The sequence below is a fragment of the Dasypus novemcinctus genome, chromosome 15, assembly GCF_030445035.2.
Source record: "Dasypus novemcinctus isolate mDasNov1 chromosome 15, mDasNov1.1.hap2, whole genome shotgun sequence".
NCBI classification, from domain to species: domain Eukaryota; kingdom Metazoa; phylum Chordata; class Mammalia; order Cingulata; family Dasypodidae; genus Dasypus; species Dasypus novemcinctus.
Genome location: NC_080687.1, coordinates 16,229,473 through 16,235,784, shown reverse-complemented (window position 1 = coordinate 16,235,784; position 6,312 = coordinate 16,229,473). Strand labels below are relative to the sequence as shown.

General features: G+C 36.6%; 1 non-coding gene across 1 annotated transcript; it reads right to left on the bottom strand.

Moving 5' to 3' along the window:
- Nucleotides 1-222: 222 nt before the first annotated feature.
- On the bottom strand, nucleotides 223-329 carry LOC111766334 (U6 spliceosomal RNA). Its single transcript, XR_002798411.1, has one exon. It is a non-coding gene; the product is annotated as a U6 spliceosomal RNA (small nuclear RNA).
- Between the last annotated feature and the right edge of the window lie 5,983 nt (nucleotides 330-6,312).

Genomic DNA, 6,312 nt, shown 5'->3' with positions numbered 1-6,312 from the left:
GTTTTTCATAGGTAACTCTTTCTTTGTTCTATCTAATAAAACTTTGCCTATCCCAAATTTGTAAAGATTTTTTCTCCTATGGTATCTTCTGGAAATTTTATAGATTTAGCATTTGGATTTCAGGCTCTTGTCTATTTTTGTGGTGTGTGTGTGTGTGTGTGTGTGTGTGTGTTATATGAGGTAAGGGTGAGGCTTATTTTTTTTTTTTTCCAATGTGCGAAGTAAAATATGGAACACTTCACGAATTTGTGTGTCATCCTTGCGCAGGGGCCATGCTAATCTTCTCTGTATCGTTCCAATTTTAGTATATGTGCTGCCGAAGCGAGCATGAGGCTTATTTTTTACCATATAGTTATCCATTTGTTCTAGTACTATTTTTTGAAAATACTATCATTTGTCCCTTTGTCCACTAAACTTCATTGATATATTTGTAAAAAATCCAGTGGCCATCAGTGGGTGGGTTGTTTGTGGATGCTACACTGCTCATTAATGAATGCCTCTATCCTTACATCAATACTGCTCTGTCCTGATTATTATTGCTTTAAGTCATTATATCAGATAATGCTGTTCCTCCAGCTTTTTCTTCTTTTTTCACAATTGTTTTGGCTCTTCTCAATTATTTGCATTTCCAATTGCCTGCTGGGATCCTAGTTGGGATGCCATTGATGCTGTAGATCAGTTTGAAGCAAATGAACAACTTAACAATATTGACTCTGCCAAACCATGAACATAGTATATAGCATATAGTATATAGAAAAGTATTTTAGCTTTCCATATCATGTCTTGTTCATATTTCTGAAATATACCTTTATTTTAATAGTATTTTTATTTTATTTGCCATTTTGTTACAAGAATATAGAAATACACTTTTTCTATATTGATACTATATCCTGTGTCCTTGCTAAATTCATTTAGTATTTGTAGTAACTACTTTTATAGATTTCCTAGTATTTCTCATCCATGTCTGATCATGCCATCTGCAAATTACTAGAGGTTTTACTTCTTCCTTTCTGATCTTTGTGATTTTGTCTTTTTTTTTCTACTTAACTGGGACCTACTACTACTTAACTGGGACCTAACTACTTGCTGGGACCTCCAGAATAATTTTGAATACAGGAATTGATGGTATGAATCCTTACTTTGTTCCTGATTTTAGGAGAGAAATATTCAGTTTTTTATAACTAAGTATGATGTTACCTGTAGGTTTTCATAGGTGGCTTTTTGGTTCAGGAAGTTCTTTCCTGTTCCCAGTGTGCAGAGAGTTTTTATTATAAATGGGAATTGAATTTTGTCAAATGCTTTTTCTATTATCAAGATGGTCATATGAATTTTTTTCCCTCTTTCTTTTTCTGCTAATACGATGTATTAAATTGATGAGCCATATTGATCATTCCTCTGAATCTACGGTCCAGAGGAAAATAGCTTGACTACTGCAATCCTAAATGAAAAGTGATTTCTCCAATTTGGCCAAAATTATTTATGTCTTATATCAGTGAAGCAGTTTCCTCTTAGGGTTTTGGAACATTCAAAATGGTTGTGGTTGCAACCCAGCTCTACCATGTAATAGCTGAGTGAGCACAGGCAAGTTCTTAAACCGTTCTGAGCCTCTGTTTTCACATCTGTGGAAATGGACGATAATAGTACCTACCTCAAATTATTTTTGGGAAAATGAAATGGGATAGTGCTTGTCATGTAGCACCTAGAACAGTGTCTGGCACATAGAAGCTAGCATTTGTTGAGTACTTACTACATTCCAGACACCATTCTAAGCATTGTTTTTGTATTACTTCATTTATATGTATTGAGCTCTAATAAATATTATGGATTTCACAGTGTAGCAGTTTGATAGGGTTATGAATTCCAAAAATAGATACTGGATTATGTTTGTAATGTACTTTGTACCTAGGCGTGATTAAGTTATGATTAGGGTTTTGATTGGGCCAGGTCATTAGGGCATGGAGTGGGGACTCACAGATAAAAGACATGGCAAAGGACAGAGTTGAGGCATTTTGATATTGGAGTTTTTATATGGAGTTTGATGCTGGAGTCTTGAGCTGGAGCCAGGAAAAGAACACACAGAATTAGAGACGGCAGAAACCCCAGACAGAGAAAGCCGTTCGCCTGATAGTCTACATCCGACTTTGTGGAGAGAAGCAAGGCCTAGAGAGCCTCACAGTCCACAGCTGACCTTGTGGAGAAAACAGAGAACTGAGCCCAGAGAGAAGCAAGACTAGGAAGAGAGGAATCCTGGTAGACATTGCCAGCCATTTTGCTCCAACACATGGAAATGTACTTTGGTGAGGGAAGTAACTTATGCTTTATGGCCTAGTATATGTAAGCTCCTACCCCAAATAAATACCCTTTATAAAAACCAACCAATTTCTGGTATTTTGCATCAGTGCCCCTTGGGCTGACTAATACACACAGATAAGGAACCAAGGCACAGAGATGTCATGTAACAGTCCACAGTTGGCAAGTGGCAGGAGAGGGAAGTTACCCAGACAAACTGGCCACAGGGCCCATGCCTGTAACCATAGCACTCTCCTTCCATACCATACTACACACTCTACATGGTATTGGTTTCCATGCTGTAAAAAACATTTGCTATTATGCACAATGTAGGTATTAGGTATTTTATACTGCTTCATCGTGGGGGGAGAGTGCTAAGTGGGGGGAATACTTTTGCCAAAATGCTGAAAATTGTCCTTCAGGTGCTAAAAAGACCAATATTCTTTTAAATGTCATAACAATACTTTGCCCTCTTTTGGAGAAAGACAGTCTGTCAAAGGAGGTACATTAGTTATTCTATTTCTGAAGCTTGATCAACTCAGAAATTTGTGAGCTGCTCTTGTAGGAACTACATTCTTTCAGCTTTCTACAAGTTCTGAAGTTTTCCTTTGTGCTCAGACTCCTGTACTTAATTCTCTTTTATTAAAAAGATACATGTATATACTTAGAGCACTAGTGATCATTTTTGCATATTGACGTTAAGAGACTATAGCCTTTGAAGTAAGTTTGAAAGGAATTTCACTGCTGAAGCAAAGATATATATCTTCCTACCAACTTATTTTGCATTACAGACGTACTCTGACTTCTTCCTTTTGTCAGGGGCCTTCCCAACTGCACATACAAAGAATGAGGCTTTTCAAGATATTTGAAGCCCACTTTCAGAAGGACCAATTTCTCATTTTTTCAGACTTCTACAGTTAGCAGAGCACTGTCACACAACTGTCTTTTGTGGATAATGCTGTATTTCTATTTTTCTTTGGGTTTCTTTCATCTTGTTGTCATTTTCTTTCTTTCTTTGTGGTAAGACTAACATGGCTTGCTTTCTGCCCTCCCCCGCCCCCAATATTTGGCAACCTTCACAGAAGCCACACCGTGAGACAAAGGAACTGCTTGTGGAGGCCATCCCTGCCTACCCTTCCCAATTCCCCCTCCTTCAAGTAGGGGTAGATGCCATTTAGTACCCTGCCCAGATGGCGATTGGACATGAAGTACTAATAAAGATATCCACTTTGGGTCACTCGAGTTTTGACTCTTTGGCAGTTTTCGGTTACCTTTTCACTTTGAAAGTTGTTATTAAAGTTTGTGCAGTGTGTGTGTGTTTGCATGCACAATTGTGTGTGTATGTCATAGACAAATATTTCTTTGTTCCAGTTTCTTTTTGGCACTGAATATTTTGCTCTGTCATCATCCAGTTGATTCAAACTATCTACTGTTAAGTTCTTTTCAGAGGTGTTATCTTTCAGATAGTGTTTTTCCAATTAATCTCTACATCTCATTTAAATTTTATTCTTAAAGGAAAATGTTTTTCACACCAAAAGGGTTTAATAGAGAGTGGTTTTAATTTTTATTGGTAATATAGGAATCATTTTGGCATGAATAAACAAAGATGAAAAATAATCAGCTAATGGACTTCCAGCCAATATTTAAACCCATAATTCACATTTTAAAATAGTTTATACAATTTCTTCCTCTATGTTCCCTCAGGTAGAAAAGCTGATAAGAAATTATGCCCTGGGAAGTGGACGTGGCTCAAGCAGTTGAGTGCCCTGCTACCACTTGGGAGGTCCTGGTTCCATTCCCGGTGCCTCCTATGAAGAAGACAAGCAGACACAGAGAGCACACAATGAATAGACAGAGAGCAGACAGTGTGCACAAACTGAGGGGGTGGGAAGAAATAAATAATTTTTTTTTTTAAAAAAAGAACTTACACTCTGAAACATGAGGGGATAACAGAGAAAAAGAATAAAACTGACTCATCAACTGACAATCCATGGTGGAGACTTTTATCTTTGTATTTTTTAGAAATTAATTCAGAGTTTAACATACAGTATAGTTTGTTAAATAAATGACAACATAGTCATCTGCACCATAATAATCAGGTAAAGGGTGAGGTGTCAAGGGCAAGAAACTGTGCTAACAGTCAGTTCTAACCCTGACTCTGTTACTAACCAGCTATGTGAACTTGGACAAATCTCTTAGCCTCTTGGGGTCTCAGTTTTTCTGTCTGTACATTACAGATGATTGATTAGTCTCTATGATAGCTTTTAGCTCTAAAATCCCATCAATCTCTGATTACAATATATCTACTGGAGCCAGGTGAGTTTTAGCTAAGCAGAATCTTAATCAACTCTAGGTCAATGAAAAATAGACTGAACTCATTGTTTGGAAAAATGTTTTCTGTAATGTGCCAAAACAGTGTGAAAGAGTAAGGGAGTGGTTTCAATCTTTAATCACGATTCTTCTTTTTGTGTGGTATTTAAGTTGATCTTTACATTATCTAGTGCTTTGTTTTGAATCCTTGGCCTTTTTTCTAAAGCAGTTTCAAACTTTCTTTTAGTTCATAGTCATGTCCAATGGGAATATAAATTTGTAAGTAATAGTTATGGGAAGAGAATAGGTAAGAAATTCAGGAAAAGACTGAATTCAATGATATTTATCTTTGTTGACCTTTCATTGTTATATGATTTAGGAGCCATGTGTTAACATATGAATATTAGAAAAATGATGACTGTGAGAAAAAAATGAATGTCAGTTGGTTATTTTAAAGAATTGTTCTTAATTCATAACTTAAAAAATAATTTGAGTAATGACAGCTCCTAAGCCCTACCTTTTACTGGAAGCCTGAAGATACACATAAGGGTCAACAGAATATTAAAGAACATCAGTGCAAACCTGTCCTTAGATTTCCAAGGAAGAAGAGAAAATGGACAGTGGTTAAGGCAGGAATTCCAGGGCAGTGAGTTGAAGTTTGTGTGCCATGGATGATAATGGCAGCTGGAATACTTTAAAGACTTGTAATTGAAGCTAAGATGGATAATCACTACTCCCAGAAGAACAAAATGAGAGGGGAAAAAATGTTCCTTTTTGAAATAAGCATTTTTAAGTCCATAGTAAAATGTGAGATAATCAGTAGTTGTTACAATAATTATCTTCAAAATTTATTTCCTAATTAAAATATAGATTATCTTTGGATTAATGACATAGATCTCATGTTGAATGACTCTAGGTGCCAAGCACACAGGTAATCAGCATGTGTCAATGCCAAAAAACTCCTAATTCCAGTGTTGAGGAGTCTATATCAGTACCTGGGTTTATGTTATGAGGCCAACAGGAGTCAGAATATGCTGCAGCTGGTGCCCTGCACACGGCCAGACAATTGGTCTATGAGTGGCTGGTCAACTGGCAGAATTCGGATTGGATGTGATCATTTCTGATGAGCTCAGTTGCTAAACCTGGACTTGAGGAGGACCACTTCATAATTTGTGAGTAGTGTTAAAGCTTTTCTCTGTCCTCCTTTTCTCCTACTTTGCATTTTCTTAGATTTATTTACTATTTTTTCATATAATAAACTTGATTTTAAAGAGGTTTTAGATTACAGAAAAGTTACATTGAAGGTATAAGGGAATCCCATATACCCCACCCCTTCCCCTCTCACATTTTTCCCTATTAATAACATTTTACAATAGTGTAGTATATTTGTTACAATTGAAGAATAAAAATTGAGGTGTGGCTACTAACCAAGGTCTATGGTTTAGATTATGGTTTACATTTTGCACCCTACAGTTTTATAGGTTTTGACAAAATGTTTAATGTCCTGTATCTGTCATTGCAATAACATGCAGAACAATTCCAGTGCCTTAAAAAATGATCTATGGTCCACCTATTCTTCCCTTCCCCTGCTCTCAGAACCTCTGGTAACTGCTATCTTTACATCAATGTAAAAAAGTTCTTCCATTACTACAATAGTAATAAGCCTACTTAGGTCCATGGTTGCATTCTCCCCTTAGGTTTGTTCATTGCTCA